The sequence below is a fragment of the Hesperophylax consimilis genome, chromosome 6 (genome assembly GCF_061612785.1).
Source record: "Hesperophylax consimilis isolate HC1 chromosome 6, BYU_Hcon_1.0, whole genome shotgun sequence".
In the NCBI taxonomy this organism is placed as follows: Eukaryota; Metazoa; Arthropoda; class Insecta; order Trichoptera; family Limnephilidae; genus Hesperophylax; species Hesperophylax consimilis.
Genome location: NC_142841.1, coordinates 28,059,977 through 28,079,486, shown reverse-complemented (window position 1 = coordinate 28,079,486; position 19,510 = coordinate 28,059,977). Strand labels below are relative to the sequence as shown.

The 19,510-nt window shown below is 35.2% G+C and overlaps 1 protein-coding gene across 3 annotated transcripts in view; it reads right to left on the bottom strand.

Moving 5' to 3' along the window:
- LOC149423175 (uncharacterized) overlaps positions 1 to 19,510 on the bottom strand; it is a 183,128-nt gene that overhangs the window by 32,174 nt on the left and 131,444 nt on the right. For 2 of the 3 annotated variants that reach the window (XM_089632534.1, XM_089632535.1), the window contains one exon: positions 15,192 to 15,296. The gene's annotated coding sequence lies outside the window, so the exon portion shown is untranslated. Of the gene's footprint in view, positions 1 to 15,191; positions 15,297 to 19,510 lie in introns of those variants that run through there. The other variant, XM_089632536.1, reaches the window with a different exon arrangement.

Below are 19,510 nucleotides of genomic sequence, written 5' to 3'. Positions count from 1 at the left end.
GTGCAATTTGGACTTGACCCACTTCCACTCTGAACTCCCCAAGGTCCGAGGTAATCAAAACCACCAACATTGGCAAACCTGACTAATCTTTTGTTTGCTTTATCTTTAGGTATATAGTAACCCTTTCAATGTTATAAGATTATTATTTGTAATACTATGTAGTTACATTCGTTATTCATTCTACTTTTTTTTATTTGGCCCTCCACTCGGAGAAAACTTGGTGATATGAAATAGGTACTGTTAATTTATTACAAATCTGGTCAAATTATTTTTTTTCCTGTTAAAAATGCGACTGCGGGCCTATAATGAATGAATTGAAAGAGTTCCTAAAAAGTATCAGTTACACAATTATTACTTCAACTATCGTGTAGAATCACCCCCCGAAATTAGCGCACTTTACCCCAAGACACCCATATACTTCCGGAAGAAATTCTCTAAATGATAGTGAAAACCCCATCAAAATCCATTGCTTAGTTTAAAAGATCTAAGGGCACAAACATGCTTTATACACTTTTTAAAAATTATAAAGAACGAACGTAAGGAACGTTCCTTTCCCAAAAATGAATATTGGTCTCTAAAAGATATCTTTATTTGATAATAATTTACTTATCACTTGCAGAATCTACTTTACGATATGGAATAACCACATGGGGACACTCTTGCAAAACTAACTTAAATTACTTACAATTAGTACAAAATTCTATGATTAAATTACTAGTTACAAAACAGATATTTTCACAGAGGCGAAACATATCATTATTGTATCGGAACTTGACTGTCTTACCAGTACAGGCCTTATTATGGCACAAAATATTGATTCAGCATATATCTGACTCTGAATATAAGAGGAAAATCGAACATGAACATAATACTAGGTTCTCAAAAAATGAAGGAATGCTTGTACCAAAACATAACAATAAATACGGACAGCGAACCCTGGAATACAACGTGCCCAAAATATTCAACATGTCACCAAGCAATATAAAAAAATGCGAATTACCTCAGAGATTCAGATATATGCTGAAAACATGGCTACTAAGCAGAGATACTCTGTATTAGTAATACTTTTGATTATGGCAGTGGTTGGTGATAAATATGATGTATAAGTTGTATTGTAATAAGTAATAATATTATGAAAATATGTTATATTGTAATTGAACATGAACATCCTGTTGACAAACTGCTTAATTGCGGTTTAATGGGATTGTACTTTGAAGAACAATAAAATAAAATAAATAAAAAATAAATAAAATAAAAAAAACAACATTAATATGACACGGTAAATGGCCGAAGTGAATGGTAGAAGAAGCCGGGGGCACCCGAGAAAGAAATGGCACCATCAAGTGAATCAGATACCTTCTTGTGTCTGGACCATGTCATGTGTCAAGAGTTAAGCGGGCCACAGACAGCTGCACACGAAGTCCACGGCCACGATTGACACGAAAGCTACGTGGCTTGATACAGCGATGTGGTCACACGTTGCTATATGAGCTACACGACGAAAACGCCCACCTTCATTTCAGCAGTCAAGGTGGGAGCGGTATGCGGGAGGAGAAACATACCTGCCGTAGCCGGCATGGCCGCCCTTGGTCCTGCAAGCTTCGCTCGGCCGGCGCATCCGCGGCAGCCCACGCGTGTGCCTCTGACGTCACATACTCACGCAAACGATTGTATATGTATGGCAGCTCATAGTGTACAAAGCTAAAGCCACGTGTGAAACGTAGCCAGCTGTCGGTGGCACGGTTCAGAATAAAATAAGAATATGTATGAATGTAAATTAATCAAGGATTGTGTGCCAATTGTATGGTTGTGTTAAATATAGGTAGATACAGCCTTGAATACATTATGCAAGGGTACCTACTTCAAAACAAAAATAAATCGTGCTTTGAATACGTAAGTTGTGATTTTGATGGGGTTTCAGATATTCAGGAAGATTCATATAAGATTCTCATACGATCTCCGAGATTGTAGATAATATATTTATTTACGTCGTGGGTACATAAAGGATGAAATAGACTATTTGTTCGCAAAAATAATTGCTTCTTGCCCTATTCTTTGACAGTTTAATTAATATTATAAAGAGTAACCGGATAATTCAACACACTTTTAAAAAGTGATAGAAAGAAAGTCATGAAAAATGATGAAACAAAAACTAGTTTAAATAGTAGTATTTTTTTATGATTAACTAATGTTTATAAGACAAGGTTTTTATGAATAGCACAAATGATAATAAATTATTATAAGGAATAATTAGTCGCCTACAATATCGATACAAATTGAAAATATCTCCCGAGTAAAAATAAATGCCGCAATGATGCCGCTTTGTGCTATGCATAAAAAACCTTGTCTTATGAACAATTAGTTTATCATTAAAAAAAATATATATATTTTACCAACAAATTTAGACATAATATGTCTCGACGCCATCTAGTGGGAAATTTAGCACTAACAAAGCATTTCCTACAAAAATAAAGGCGGTTGTTTACAGGTGAAAAAAATATAATACGCAGTAATTTTTGATTGAAGTACTAGTACATATTGAATTATTTGGTGGGTTGGAAATAAGCCGACGTGGCTCAGTGGTCCAGAGCGATTATCCAGAGAGTTCTCATGAAAGCATTATAAAGCTCGTAAGCTCATACTTTAAATCACATTTAGAGCTGAAAATGGTTGTGTTGACCTACGCATTCAAGACGGAAGAGGTTCAGATATCAGAGGTTTATTGCTTTATGAGATCTTCGGCACGAGATATAGGCAGCGCCCTACTATAACTTCGAGATAAGCTCTTGAAAAGAGACACACAATGCGTAATTACCGAGGTAAAATCACCATACAATTGCGCAATGCGAAATGCAGGCATAACCGCAGAATTCACTGTCGATCTCAGGCCGGTGAAACGTTATAAGGGGATAATTGGCCGCCATTTCACCATCACCACCATCTCTCTGCTCCGGCTATAAGGCGGTCATAGAGCGGTAAGTGTTACAACCTGCTGCTAACGGTAAACTATGGACGGAATTCGGCGGGAAACGGTATCTACCTGCGCGGCCATCTTGGTGGCGGGATTGCGTCACGGAGCAACAACGGATAAAGTGAAGAAGCGCACAGATTATTTGTGTAAAAAAAGAGCTGTGTAATTTGTAATTAGATAGTTTAGCGATGGCACGTTTTTAACTCGACGGTTTGCAGGAAACTTGAGAAATGGAAGAAATTATTTATTTTAAATTTTAGACGGTTAAGTAGCACTCAATTTAAAATGAAACGTGCTTTGTTGTCACGAATAATCAATGTTCTGTGAAAAGTGAAGTTCATCATGTAGAAGTGAAGATCATTACGCGGAAGTGAACTACATAATTTATTTTCTTCTTACATAAAACGGTTGCAAAGCAAAATATTACGGAGATTACAAATTGTGAGTAACATTTATGTAAGTATACATTTTCTTTCTTTTTTCTACATTTTATATTATTTGTACCATGACTGTCACTAGAATGCAGTTAATTCTAAATAAATAAAAAAGGTCGAGGAGGCAGTTTTATAATTTAGTGACATGCGTCAAAAGTAAGAGACGTTGAAAATGTCGATGGTCAATGTAAAATCGTTACACAGTTGGCGGAAGTGATTATTTCAAAGTAAAAAGTAAGTAATTTTTTTATTATTTAATAAATATTTACACGATGATGCACTACATTTTATTTAGTATTGGCAAGATAACACTGTTATTTTATTATACAAAAAAATATAATACGAATTCTTCCATGAATTAACAAGTTTCCCGCTGTCGTATTTTATAACATAAAAAAAAATATCTTTAACCACTGGAGCGACAGAGAGAATAATGAAAAATAGCTTCAATTGCTCGCCACCTTTGAAAGTTAATTTGGAAAAATTTCCGACCACATTAAAAAAATCATTACTCCATATTTGTATACGTAAACATATAAAAAAAATATACTGCTATGTAGCCAATGAACTCACCTATATTTTATTAATTATTTTGTATTTGTATAATTGATAGAAAAATTATAAAAAAATCGTAAACTTTGTAAATGCGCGAATTTTGTGCGTGAGTATATTTGAAATTGCCGCCAGTGGATATTTTGAATATTCACATTGAATATTTTCTACGTTTTATGTTCTCTATGACCTGTTCTACAACCACAGATCCAAATATATACTAGAAAATCATTTTTTTATATGCTGACATCAAGATAAAAATAATGCGTGAAAATTATTTTGTGTTATTTGGTACGTGAACCTGTTAAATTTGAATGAACTAAATTATGATATTTTATACATTTACCACAAAGAAGTGGTACTACATTAGGAAGATACATTAACTGTTTACAATTACCAATAAGAATAACTGCCCTGCTTGCTTTATTTAAATCATTTGATCGTTTTATACAGATAGCCTATTTCACGAAGTCAAAATCAGAGTGCTGCTTTTTAAATAATTGTGACTTTGAACTGGAGATTTTTATCCATGTTTTTGTGTTTCGTGATAGAACAAGAAACAAAGATTAAAAAAAAGCCCATATCATAGCAATAAGCTTTGCCAATCTTTCAGGATATACTTTGTAATTTGATAAAATCCTGTGGAATTCTGCCATTTTGTTTGGGAAAATACGAGATGACAGCTAGTTTAAGGTCGATACACACCGGATAAATTATAATTGCTAAAATGATGGTGATGATTAAACCTTATATTATATCAAACCTGTTGTATCAGCGTCGATCGGCAAATAAAATCTTAGTGATATTTTTTTATCTAAAAGTTGGAAATCTAAAGAAAAATAGTGGAGAGGAAAATAATTGAGGGAACAAATAATTGATTTATTTATTTATTTACGCCCTAATGGGCTTTTACATTCATTAAATTAAAATTACAGTTGTATAATTACAATGGTAGAGCAGCATATTTATTTAAAAATTGTTAACACACTTCGTCATAATAAAAATTTATTCAATTTATGTTGGTTTTTCTCAGTAAATCAATACATAGTTTCATTTTGCCTCGCTCTAGAGTGATACTCTTAGTATCGCTCTGGTGAGAGACCACCATTCAGATTTAAACATTGCTTGAAATGTCTTAGTTTTGTTAAGTGACTAGATCTAAAAAAGCCTCTTTACAGAAAAATTAACAAAATATATAATTAAGACATAAAAATAAAACTAGTGTGATTTGAGATTTTCATGGCCAAAGTATTAACATGATTTGTTTTTGGGGTGTTATGCCGTGTCGCGCTACCTCCTTCTATAACTAACGCTGCCCAAAACGTTACAGATACAAAAGGTACAGCGAGACGGCATAATACCTCAAAAACAAATCATGTTGATAAAACAAGTTATTTAATGTGTACAATAGCAGGAAAGAATGAGAATACCTATGCATTTTTTAATATGTATATTTTAATGATCAGAATTGAAATATACATATTAAATGTCCACCAAACCTTATCAGATAGAACTCGTACCTTTGGGTCCTTTGTCGTTATAACATTTTTATGAGATGTAAAAAGAAATGACTTGGTCCTGTCATCCAGGCCATCGTTATTGATGTCCAAAGAAAGTTCATTAAATTTATAAATTATAATTTCACAACTAAAAACAAGAAAAGAAAAATAAAATAAAAAAACCCTCAGTTATTCAATATGGAGAGTGGGGTGGTGTGATATGGGACCATGCAATCATTGCATAATCCCACATCACACACGTCACATTTTTTTGTAGTTCGTTTGGTAATTTTTTTAATTGAACACCACACACAATTCAACGTTCGCCCGCTATGGACCGAGAAGTGGTTGCCTTCCAGGACAGTACGCAGAATCTTTCCTTGAGCTATTTGGCCAATGATCACAGTCGGAGTCGGGTTAATTTCCCTGTGACAGAACAGCTGAAGGAGATTCCTCGCAACCTCACTCCTAAATGTTCGATACAAAATGCATTTATTTTCCTTGCGGAGCTTTGAACTGTACAATATATACGCATTCTGCACCGAAACACTTAGTAGTCTCCTGAAAAGCTTCTTGTACCAGACCAGGTTTCGCTGTCGTTCAACGGGGTAGCCTGCCAAAAGCTGATCCTTTCTGTCAACTCCCCCCATTACCTTGTTATAGTCTAGTACAATTTGGGGTTTGTATTTCCAAGCCCCAAACTTTTCAACTGCCCCGATTTCTGCTTTATGGTAGGTGGACAACATACTTACCAAGCTTTTGTCCAACCAAACCATAACATTGAGGTCCCCGCAGTTCGAGTATACGAGCTCACCTTCCCTCAGTTTTGATTTGAGATTGGACTTAAATATACTGGGCACAAATTCTCGGTTCAACCGCAATGTGCCCATGCAATCCATCCCACTTCTTTTGAGGCATCGCGCTAATAATGGACTATTGTAAAAATTGTCCATTATTAGCGTGTACCCTTTGTTAAACAGAGGGCTGGCCAAATCGTATACTATCTTTGCAGTGGCCCCAACTGGGCAGATATTGTGAGCACCAGAAAAGTTGGCCTGTGTCATGTCTTCCGTTATGTCGTCTTCCGTCATGTCTTCCTGGTCTGGATGTGTCGATTCAGTCTGACTGGAAATGGTCTTCCCCGTATAAATTTGGAATTTCCAAAGATAGCCAGACTTGGACTCACAAAGCTCGTAAGACTTTATACCCGAGCCTGCCGCTTTAGATTTGATCATCTGGACGAATCCCAAACGGCCTTTATAGCGGAGTAAGGATTCATCTAGAGAGATGTCTTGCTCGGGCAGGTATAAACTCTCAAACTTATGGGAGAGGTGGTCCAAGACGGGCTGAATCTTTTGTAACCTTCGCACAGATAACGGTACATCAGAAGAAAGAGTTTCATTGTTGGTGAAGTGAAGGAATTTTTTTATTAGAAGAAAACGATTATAGCCCATGGTTTTGCTGAAATAAGGCATGGCGGTGACGTCAATTGAAAAGAAGAAGTCTTTTTCAACGGGAAGGGGACAAATACCTTGATGCATTAGAAGTGCCAAGAATACGTACATTTCCTCTTTATTCGTGGGAGCCCATCTATTGATACGCGCATAGCGCTTGAATTGGGTTAGCGCAATGTGTTGTTCTGCATACCTGTTAGTCTCTCTTACGATCAGTTCAACGAAATCGGCATCGAAGATTTTAAGAAAGGCATCCACAGGTTTGCCCATTTCGTCGGTATTGAAAGTTGGTCCCGGCGTACCTGTGAATATCTCCCTTATCCCATTAAAATGTGAGATATCGCTGGACCAATCGAAAGAGTAACTATCAGATGGCAGAATCGAACGCATTGCCTCTCTATCTACCTGGTCTTGTCTTAGGTCTACGGCCATACCGGGGTTAAGTGCATTGTTCATACGATGATAAGGTTTTGGTGGCATGCATAAGTTATCCTCGTCGACGTCGCTCCCTTCGTCCAGATCCGTTTCTAAAACAACAGAAAACACAAATTAAGTTAACATTTCTACTTACTTCATTACACTAGTACTTACTCCCTTTGGTACAACGCTTTAAGATAATGAACTCTTGGCTCGATCAAGTTAATCAAATACTTGAGGCGCGCAATGTCAGAATAACACAAGGGCAGGTATAAATGAGTTTGAATGAAGAAAAGAGTGTGTGTGCCAAGACCGAGTTGTATGGCGGTCCATCCTCTGCCTACCCGTGTAGCGAAATGGCGTTGTTAGTTAGTTTTATAACTTACGGTCTTCAAATGCCGACTGATCATGATGAAGAGATGCAGCTTCAAATTCACCCGCTCTGTCCATGCCTGGGTCTGAAATGTATATAACACAAATTGATTTAATGTGTCTTTATTTCAATTACGGAACGCCTCTGATATGACGTTTTAAAACAATAATCTCACTGTTTCTAAACACAGACACTTCCTGGCAGAACGGCATGTCCACCCACAGCTCTCTATGGTAGCCATGCTCCAGAGAGTGATCGCCCCACTAGCGTTCCCCATTCCACGATTTTCAAGCAATGTTCAATTCTGAATAGTGGGCTCTCACCAGCGCGATACTGAGAGTATCGCTCTAGAGCGAGGCACAATAAAACTATGTATTGATTTACTTAAATTATGAGAAAAACCAATATAAATTGAATATTTGAGGCGGGCTATGTCAGAATAGCACAAGGGGAGGAACGGATGAGTTTGAATGAAGAAGAGAGTGTGTGTGCCAAAACCAAGTTGTATGGTGGTCCATCCTCTGCCTACCCGTGTAGAGAAATGGCGTGAAGGTTAGTTAGTTAGTTAGTTTTATAACTTACGGTTTTCAAGTGCCGACTCATCATAATAGAGAGCTGCAGCTTGAACGTCACCAGTCCCCGTTCCATCCATGCCTGGCTCTGAAATGTACAAAACATAAATTGATTTAATATGTCTATATTTCAATTACGGAACGCCTCTGGTAAGATGTATTAAAAAAAACTCACCGTTTCCAAACGCAGACACTTCCTGGCAGAACGGCACTTCCACCCACAGCTCTCTATGGTAGTCATGCTCCAGAGAGAGATCGCCCCACTGGCGTTCCCCATCCCGCGATGTCCCAGGTAACGGCTCTGGAGAAGTCGCCCGCGTTGGCACAGCGGGAGCCGTTGCTTGGGTCGTCGTTGTGCCAGCTTGCTCGTTGGATAACCACGGTGGGGGAATAGGCGATGGCAGCGTTGAAGGCGTGCCCTGTGAAAAGGGACACGCTACTCTCTCCGGAGATGGAATTCTGAAAACATATACATAAATCATATGAATCGTTGTCATTCACACGTGAAACAGTAAATAAAAAACAATGAGAATTGGAATAGCGCTGATTTTACTGCATGTGCATAATGCAGAGAGCGCTGATCCAACCAACTCTCACGGTGGCGGAAAGCTCTCAGGGAAAAAAAATAATATTGTGTAATGCATCTTAAGACGATAACTTACTTTCTTTTAGCTTTTCTTGCAGGCGCGGTGGGGAGCAAAATCCGCGCCGCCTGCTTCTTAAATTTACGGTTTTCCAGCTCCAGTTGGAAAGAAGCAGGCAGGGCCCTAACGTCCTTTAGGGCCCTGACGCGATCTTCCCGCACCATAACCAGAGCAGGGTCACTGTTAAAATAAATTAAAATATATGATGAGCTCTACCCCTTATCCACAGCAAAAAAAACCTTATTTAAAAACATTAAAAAATACTAACACTCCAGACCGAGCTGCCAGAGCTGCTCCACGTTGACTTCCACGTCCAGCTCGTACAGCCCCCCTCCCTCTGCCTCTTCCTCTGCCTTTTCCTCTGCCTCTCTGCATCGGTACACTTCTAATTAAAAATATTTCATGTAGATTTTATATTTTGAATCAAATCATAGATTTTTATATATCTTATCATATAAAAAATAGATATTTATACATGGATTGTGGAACACTTTCTTGTGGATTATTGGCTCTGTAGAAATTTGAAATAAGTAAATAAATTAATTAATTACAAAACGAAACGAAATAATCCCATATTCATTGTGTGATGGTAACTTTACATCAAATTTCATCTAATATTTTTCCGATTTTTTCGACATTTCTACTGAGTTATAAAATTACAAATATCTGGAGAAAAAATGACCACACCTAAATAAAATTTATAATTATCTCTTGGTAATGAATCATTCTAATAGAAAAACACTATTTCAAATACACAAGTGGAGTAATTAGGAATTGAATTGCAAATTAATAACTTAAAAAACCTAACCCCGCCAGAAATTATAGTTTCGTATCGAAAATATGCTAAAAAAAACCCGTTTTTTTAATCAAAGGAGTTGAAAACACATTAATAATTGAATCACGATTACACTAATATATATTATGGTGTTAAAACGCAAAAAACACAATTACTTACGGCATTTTTAAAGATGTGTAAATATAACCAATCACTCAAAACTCGAAAGTAAAATTTTTGGAAACAACTGTCAGTTAAAACCGCCAAATATTTATTCCAGAAGCATCTATTGATAATCGGTGTTGCCATAGAAGAAGCCAATTTTACCAGCTTTACAACGGAATAAATTACTGGCCAGGGACTGGTTTAAATAATATTATATTTAATTTTTACGAGTGGTACGTAATAAACGTCGAATAATTCGACATGCTCAATATTAGAAGAAAAAAAAACGTCGAATTATTCGACATGTTCGCTCGAGTGGTTAAAATTCGTATCCGAGCGACTCATGCGAAACACCATTCGTTTATTAATGTTATATTATCATTAATGTTATATTATTTCTAATGTTCAATTATTTTTAATGTTACTTTTGTATCGATGCGTTAAAACAAATTTTATACATTTCGAAATCTTCTAAATATCAACTCAATTACTATTGCATCAATATTATTTCATCACGCCATTAGTGCTAACTGCTATTAAATGACAATATTTGGATAATATGTACTTTCATTTTTTTAAATGATAATATGATATAATATATATAATCATAAACAGCCAACGACTAATAATGACAATATACATTTATAACGGCTAATAAAACTAACAATATACATAAACAATATACGTAATAATAATATACATTGTTAACGAGCCTCTTCGAAAATAATTTATGAATGCATTTATAATGATTGTTTTGACGTAATATTTTACTTATTAGTCGTCGAAACACGCTCTGGAAATTTCTGTTGGTTCAGATACATTCACAAAAAAATGCTTAAGGTAAATTGCTTGTTTTGAAGGTCTAGTGTACAAAATTTCGTCAATATCGGTGTACCGGACAGCAAATGGATGTACCTAATAATTATTAAATAATCAATAAAATGAATATTTGATGTCACACATTTTACGATGCCGACTCCTTTGAGGCTTGTCTCGTACGATGATAAGATTTTTAATCACCGCACACGTGTCATATCGCCAGTTCAAGGATGAATTACTCGCACGACAAACCGTGGGACCTTAGTATATGTTTAGATTTAAGAATAATTGCTCCACATTAACACTTGTAGAAATTGTTGAATTCGAACCCAATAAATACGCCAACAACTGGCCCAACCAGTCAGTTGTCCGACAACATTCGCAAGTTGTGTTTCTTTGCAAATCCTTACCCAAGGTACCCCCAGAGGAAACCGACATTTAAAGTCAATGTCACTGGCGTAGGTGTCCAATACAATCGGAATAAAACTGTAGATTTGGAGAAAAATCAAATCCACGCCGCCCGCCACAGACACTCTTCTTTACATAAAATACTATAAAGACAGTAACAATGTTTAATTGTATTAATAAATGCTTACTAGTAATTCAGTCTAGTACCTACCTGATTAGAATCGGACAATGTCCTTCTGCTAACACAAACTGTGAAAAAAATCTTAGTGGAATATTCGGGAATAGAAAAGATTGTTTAAAATGTTTGTTTTAACAATGTCTAAGGACTGGTTATTTTTATTTATCATTATAATTACCAAGGTATTATAAAATAATATTATTTTCAAATATGATTTAAGATTTTCACGGCCAAAAGTATTTTTATTTTTTTTAGTTTTTGCGGTGTTATGCCGTGTTGCGCTAAGTCCTTCTTTAACCAACGTTTAACAGTGTCCATCATCAGGGCAGATAACATATTGCCCTGATGATGGACACCGCAATGCTGTCCGAAACGTTGAATAAAGAAACAAAAATATTATTTTCATCTCTTCAGACACTAATAGTTAGGTGTATGTATAGATACATTATATATCTACTGTGTTTTGGTAACACTCTTCAAGTCAATTTATTTGGGAATTAATTATTTATTTGTTAGTTTTCAGTGGTTTCATATAGAATAGTCTTCAAAGTACATGGTAAAGTAATTACTGCTAATTAATGCATTTTTTGAACAAGACAAACTAAATTTAAGTGTATAATTTTTTTGTTATTTCGACAAAACCGTAGATGAAATTACTCACCCCTCAAATCTTTCATATTTATTTAAACAATTTCAATTTTTTAAATTATTTTTACGAAATTTTAATTGTTCGTTTCTATCGTCTCCTGCAAAGTTTTCATTTTGTGGCTTGAAGGGTTTTACCAAATTATAATCGAAACATTTTCGATACAGAGGCCGCTCAGGGTACTAAATGATATTTGTTTTCCAATACTGTTAGCGGCAAATGGGAAATTTATGTATCTAAGAAAGTAAAATTTCGAACTGTTCATCCGAACGAAATCCATCGCTTATCGGCGATACGAAACGGTAAAACATATTCATAAAAGAAAGTAGTATCCACTGCCTTCTGCCGGCTGCTTCGATGAAAAGCGCCGTTTCGGAACCAATCGTGTTCAATCAACGTTCAATGGCGTCTTGTGGGTAAACACGCAGCGTCACGATTGTGCATTCGGGCATGTTCGGGAAACTTCGGAAACACCCGACGCCTTCCGACGTTTCCCGAGCGCGAGCTTTCTCCCGCCTCGGCACACTTTCAAAGCGACTTTCCGCGGGCATTCGGCCCCGAGCGGTCGAGCTCGCGATGGCCGCTTATGATGCGATTTCTACCGTCATTTCTACGTGAACGGGATATAAAGCGCAAACCGGTTCATTCGGAAGGCGTATGTTGACACCATTTCTCTGAACCTCGGGGAATCAGCGAACATCGCGTGAACCTCAGTAAACAGCAGCGAATTGCCGCCTTTATTTTATGAATATAAACTAGCTATGAATATGAAATACAACGTCTAATTAAAGCGTTACAGCAATTTTTTTGCAACTTAAGACATTGGTCAGCGATTTACATTCGTAGATATTATTCTGATTTTTATTACCGCGAAGCAGCAATTGCATTGCATGTGATAGCAACACTAATTATACTTGAAAGTAATTTTTTAGTTGAAAGTAATTATAATCGGAATTTCATAATATATTTTAAACGGTAAATTTTAACCCCTAGAGCCTCTAATATTTCTCGCAAACTTCCAAAATATTGATTGCGAGGGAAATATTTGCGCATTACATTTGACATTTGATTGCAGATAAATTCGCTTAAAATCGTATTTAAAAATAAAATCCTGTTTTTGAAAGCAGATGAAAGACTCTTCCAGATTTTAGTACCACAAATCGTAAAACATCCAAGTAAACAAAAAAAAATTACGCAAAAGTAGATAAGTTTTTAAAATGACTTACCGATGATTATCGTGTAAACTGTTAATTATTACTTTACATTAAACTAAAAACATATTTTTAGGCAAAGGTATTATAAAATTTATTGTAACTTCACAAAAAAAATCGGGAGCGCCTATGGTAAACTTTTGTATGCAAACTGAAAGCGAGGTGTTCACTCTTTCTAAAGCCGTATATCTCACCGTAATGCAGAATGAATTTTAGGAGTCCGTATCAGGCTGGAAGAAAATCTTGTCGTCTGGGAGAAATATCTCCAAAAATTGCTCTAGGGGTTAAAATGGAATTCGGTTTAGATAAAATATAATATTGAAGTTCCAAAGTATAAAAGTTCCAAGAAAATAGTTTTATACAGCTGAATGAAAAACAGCCTTAATGGGATTTAATCACAGTGTTAGGATTCATTCTCCCAACCAGTGTAGCCAGGAATACGGAGGGAGTGGAAGGAAATGAAAATGGAGGAGACGGAGATAACCTTAAACGTAGAAGTTATTTAGCTACCCTTACTTGTAGGAATTATCGATTTTCCATTAGCTTTGCGGGGTCTCCCGATTTCTAGGTCATCTAACGGATTGTGTTCACTCATTAAAAACTTTGCGTTGGACCAGCCGGGAAACATGTTCTCATGAACTTACGTTACGACTTTCTGCAGGAATTCATATCTGCTTTAAATTCTATAATTTCATTCATGAATTAAGCAAATCTTATACAGACAACCATGTATTTGTTAGTTTTAAAGGGTTTTCGAATAGCCGTTTGTCCTTGGGTTTTAGAAGCTTTTCTTCTCAAGGACCAACAAATGTCAGAAAAATATTACAAAAATTCCGTAGGAGTAGACGGAAAATGTCTTTCTTTTTCGGCATCACCGCTTCGATAAATATAGGTAATTAAATAAAAATCAAATTGTTTTGTTGTTGTTATCGAAAGTTTGGTCAGGTTATTATTGTTTTCACCGAGCATCATGTCAAAACGACTGACACGCGTTGTATATAATCAAGCAGAATTTAAAAAGTATTACATAACGTATTTGCTTGGGAGGTGTAAATTTGATTTTTTTAAAGTAGTTTTTAGTTTGAGCTGTAGAGAAAATGTGACATTTAAATTAGTAATTGAAGGTTTTTATTTTGAGGCAATGTAAAAAAATCTCAAAAAAAGAAAATTATTTTTATAAATTGTCATATAAATAGTTACTTTTTAGTTATCAGTACACGAATAAAAACGTATGAATTAATTAAGGGAAATTTAAACGGATTTGTTCATCCAGTATTGCCATTCAATTAAAATCATTCCAATTAAACTCCAAACGGATTCCGTAAAATCTAAGTGCTTATCCAGAAAGCAATAAGTATGGTGGGTTGACTGGTTAGTTACTTTATTACGTTCAAAGGATTTTGTAAAATACATTTTAATCCCCTTTCCTTTAAATTTCCATAACCTGTATTTAGTTTTTAAAATTAAAAAGACTCTCAATTAACTCGTAATTTAAGAGTCGCTTTTTAATATCCATGAAATATTGTTGATAATGATGAACTCCTAGATAACACAACCCGCAGTATTAAAGTTATAATATAACCTGCTAGCGTGGTGCTATCAGGAGGAAATAGTTGCAGGGGGTGAAGCTGTCCTATAAATAGCTATAAGGGGCCGGTAACGCCGTCTGAAACACATTATCTTGTAAAAGCTGTAAAGCATGGGGTTCTTAGGGATCGGAAAAATAATTTCAGTATTTTTCCAATGGGTAAAAACCGAACTCTCTCATGTAGAAGTACCATAAAACTTTATTTTGTAATTTCTCAACCACTAGTACAATGACAGTGTCCTCAGGCCCCCATACTTGAGATACACTCTCAACAAAAATTGAAAAGATCAAAAATTGAAATTCAAAAACTCCTTTGAATTGTGTATGTACGACATAACCCAACATCTTTGTGGCTGATTTACAGATCTTTTCGATATGAACATAAAATGTTGCGAGCGTCATACACAATTCCTAGATCCTTGCAAGTCGGCATGTGTTTCAGAGACGTATGTGAAATAATGGGAATATCAATTTATGTAACTCACCACTGCGAGGACAGTTTATCCGACTACCCCGTCGTGAAAGAACTTTGAGTACGAGTCCAGCTGAAGCCACAAGAGGCGTATTCTCGTATCCAATTTTCACCCATCCTGCAAATAAACAACTCAATTAATAAAGAAAGCAAACAAACAAGCATTTACATTATAAACCAATACACGTATTAATTTGAATATATTAAGAATGGTAGAATGGAAACCACCCACTTCAAGAACTCAAGAACTCAAAAAACTTCAACCCATGCAACCCCACCAATTTTATTTGTGTATATAAAATCTACGTTTGGGAACGAAAGCGGATTTAAAGGCAAGAGTTTCAAATAATAATATTTCAAGAAAATTAAATATCGACACGACAGTAGCATTTATAATCACCGTTTTCAATTAACTTATTATTTTATACCATTTATATGTAGGTATTTAAAATTATCAAACGGTTGTTTTTGAGTCCATGAAAAGAGAGGTGTTCCGCAAGGCTCAAGGTTCAGACCCACTTTGTTTCATGGACACAAAGAAACAATTAAAATAAAGGAACAGGTGGGTCACATGACACGAATCGGGATAAGGAAATAACTGACGAAAGAGAATTAGGAAAACGAAACACCAGATTACGAATGAGCAGGGATTTTAGAGAGATATTTTGAGAAAACAGAAACTTCAAGAATGGGAAAGGGTGTGGGTTCTACAAGAATAGTAATCAAAATAATCACCCAACCAAAGCGAAGAACAATAACGACCGCTTATTAAAACAACATTAGGTCTAACGCCTGGTACAAAATACAATTTCAGTGCGATCGTCTTAAACCGCACCCAGCCCATGAAGGCTCGAGATGATGACGTAATGGATTGGCTAATACGCGGCCTTGCGACGTTGACTCCGCAACTCCACACCATAAACATTATTATATACTTCACAGACGATGGCTTCCTTCCTTAGTAATTCAGATTGCGTTTCGGCTTCGGGCACGAGAATAAAGAACCATAGAGTGTGGGACAACGATGCAACCCATTGAGCAAACATTTACATCAAGTTGGCCGCATGTAGGATTTTACATTACGTTGCTGATGATTACATGGTTTAGCCAGTTAATGCTATGCTATAGAATGCATTTACTATTTTACATTTAGATCCAGCAAAATGAAAAAAAGATATATCTATATAAAGACTTTATTGTTCTTTCGTCACTGGGACAGTCGCACAGAAAATTAATATCTAAATCGCACAACTAATAAAGACAGCGATGTGTTTGAATTGAAATTTGGACAAAGCGGAAAGAAAGGTTCGTATTGTTAACATAAATTGATTTCTTTTGGCGAGTGTGGGAGATATTGTGCATACGAAAGAAGGATGAATATTCCAACATTAGGATTATACAGGCACTTTTCAATTTGAATTTTATTTTTAGCACCACGAGTTGGCACTGATCAATTAACGAATCATAAGTCGGCATCTATTGTATATATAGCAGCTACATCGCATTTAGAAAACTAAACTCCCAGCAATGTTATTTACCTTCGTTTGGGGACGTATGATAAAACTGGTAGTATAAGTATTTTTTGTTTGAATGTTGATTTAAATAATAATATTGGGCAATTTTTCAGGGTAATTAAATATATTACTAGTTTATCTTTGATACTTACAAAGATCTAATCCTTATTTTGGTTTTTAGTCCTTGAAAATGAGGTGTTTCATAAGGCTCATGGTTGAGCCCTACTCTGTCTTTTTTGAGTTGTTGACACAGAAGGACTATTGGAATAAGAAGGAGTATGTCATTTAATCGAAAGACGGGAAATATTGACGGGTTACACGTTATTTAGATAATATTTGACGTGGTTTCTATAACAACATGTATCAGAGGAAAGAACAGGGTCACCTCAATAGGATCGTGAAGGGGCTGAAGAATTGGAGACCGCTAACTAAAAAGATTAATTGAAATGATGTACAAACTCAACTTTATTAGGTATAAATAATTGGCGCTTATAAACCACACAGTAAAATTTAAATAATATTTGCCACCGTTACCTTTTTATTTTTTATGTATGTCTTTTCATATTTTCATTGAGAGTTGTTGATATTATTTACGTTAAATATCACCTTACATTACAAAACACTAGTAGTTACTACCCAGTATCACTCGAGTCGGGAGTTATAAAGATAACATTTTTTGAGATATAAATACGTAGTTGAATGTTACGGCATCGCGCACTTGTTCAATCAAATAGATTAAATAATGCTGACTTTAGAGTCAAATAAGACACGATTCCTAGGAATCACGACAACAACGGTCCCCTTGTCTCTTCACGTCCCGAGGCAGTGAGTCACGTAATCGCACCACAGTACATATTGTACACAGTACCATAGTGTCAAAGTATAAGAGCAATCAGAGTTTATAATAGTCTTTTTAAACACATTAATTCTGAAAACGTACAAAGGAATAAGTGAAAAAAGAGATCAATGTATAAAAGCTATAATGTCACACACAACTCATCACATTCGGCACACGATACATATGTGAAAAATTGCGAAGGAAATTTCAATTCACTAATTATTTTTTTAACATCACAAAACATGTTTTCAACATGTCAACCCGTCTTGACGGGTGATAAATAACGCCATGCTGTCGATGACTCGATGACGGAGATAACCAATGGGAATATAGAAGTGAATGATCTAAATGAAAATCGAGTTACCGAACAATTCACGAATCAATGTGGACAATGTTATGAAAATAAAGTATATTTCGAACATGGTCTTATGAAAAGTTTTTTTTATGAAATATTAAATAAATAACAATATTTAAATGACTCTGAAAGACAAGTTCATATGCAGCTCTTAAAAAGAATAAACATGATTCATTGTCATTATTTCCAACTGAAATTATGTTCTACTCATTTTGGTTTGGAAGAGTTTTATTTTAGAATGTACCGATAATAACAATAGAAATATTGCATTTCAATGTTTCGATTCTGAATGGTAATCTTCCACCACAGCGATACTAAGGATATCTATCACTCTTTTGGGATAAGCAGTATAAAACGTTGAAGCTATGCTAATTATTGTACTGACTCCATAACACAGTCTGGAATAAAAGATTATTATTGTAAAACACCTCATTCTGCAGTCGGATTTACACATTCCATCATCGCACTACGGTTGAGTTAGAACGTTTATAACTGGAAGGGTTATTTACGGCCGCGCCCGCAAGCAGACACGAGATATGAACTAAATTAAGTAGAGTGACGCACGTGTGACTGTGGATTGTAGGAGGTACGTACAATCAAGTAACCTGCGGCCTACAGCTACAATACAGCAGACGCGACCTTTTACGAGTGAATTCATTGCTACAAGCTACAATGTCCACAGATTGCGGAACATCGCAACTGCTCAACAGTAATACCCAGAGACCTGAAAAATTCATGTTTGCGATTTTTAGTCATTTTCACGTGAACAACTTCAATTTCGAATTAGACATTTTTGGACAGAATTCGCCATTTTCTGGCAAATAAAGCTATTTTTTTTGTACTTTTAAGAGATTTTTGGTAATTTAAAATAGGAATATACACAAACATATGTATTTGTCTATAATAATCATAAATTGGAACTCGGCTAACTTCACGTCAAAAACATCGCGTATCATTTATTGTGACAAGATTTCCACCACTTTTTTCATTTCAAAAATATCAAAAAATTAACATAACATCACTTTTATTGCAAAATATCACTACTTTTCCGTGTAAGTTTTTTTTTTATTGGCAAAATTTTTTGATACATATATAATTATACAAAATATAAGACAATTTCAAAAAAAAAACACAAAGGCGAAGCCTGTGCGTGGGCATTAGGGTGTATCGATTTTTAACTTTTTTTTTGTTTTCAATTTCCAAGTTGAAAAAAAGTTGCTACTAGGTACCACAACTTACCACAAAAAGTTTTGGATTTTTAAAAAAATGTTTAGGTCTCCCGCACAAGGCCTAAAGTTTTAACTTTTTTCAAAAAATATCAATTTTTTTTTAATTTAAAAAAATAAAATCGTTACTTTTGTGTTTATTCCAAGTTAAAAAACAGTAATATTAGGGCATAAAAATAAGTAAGAAACGATGTTTTTTTATAAAAAAATGGATTTTAGGTCTCCCGCACAAGCCCTAAAGTTTGTTAATTTTGATGAAATTTTGTAATTTTGTGTACATATAAAAACCATGTTTTTTTAAAGTTTAAACTACCTCTTTATTTTTATTCCCTAATATTACTGTTTTTTAACTTGGAATAAACACAAAAGTTACGATTTTATTTTTTTAAATTTAAAAAA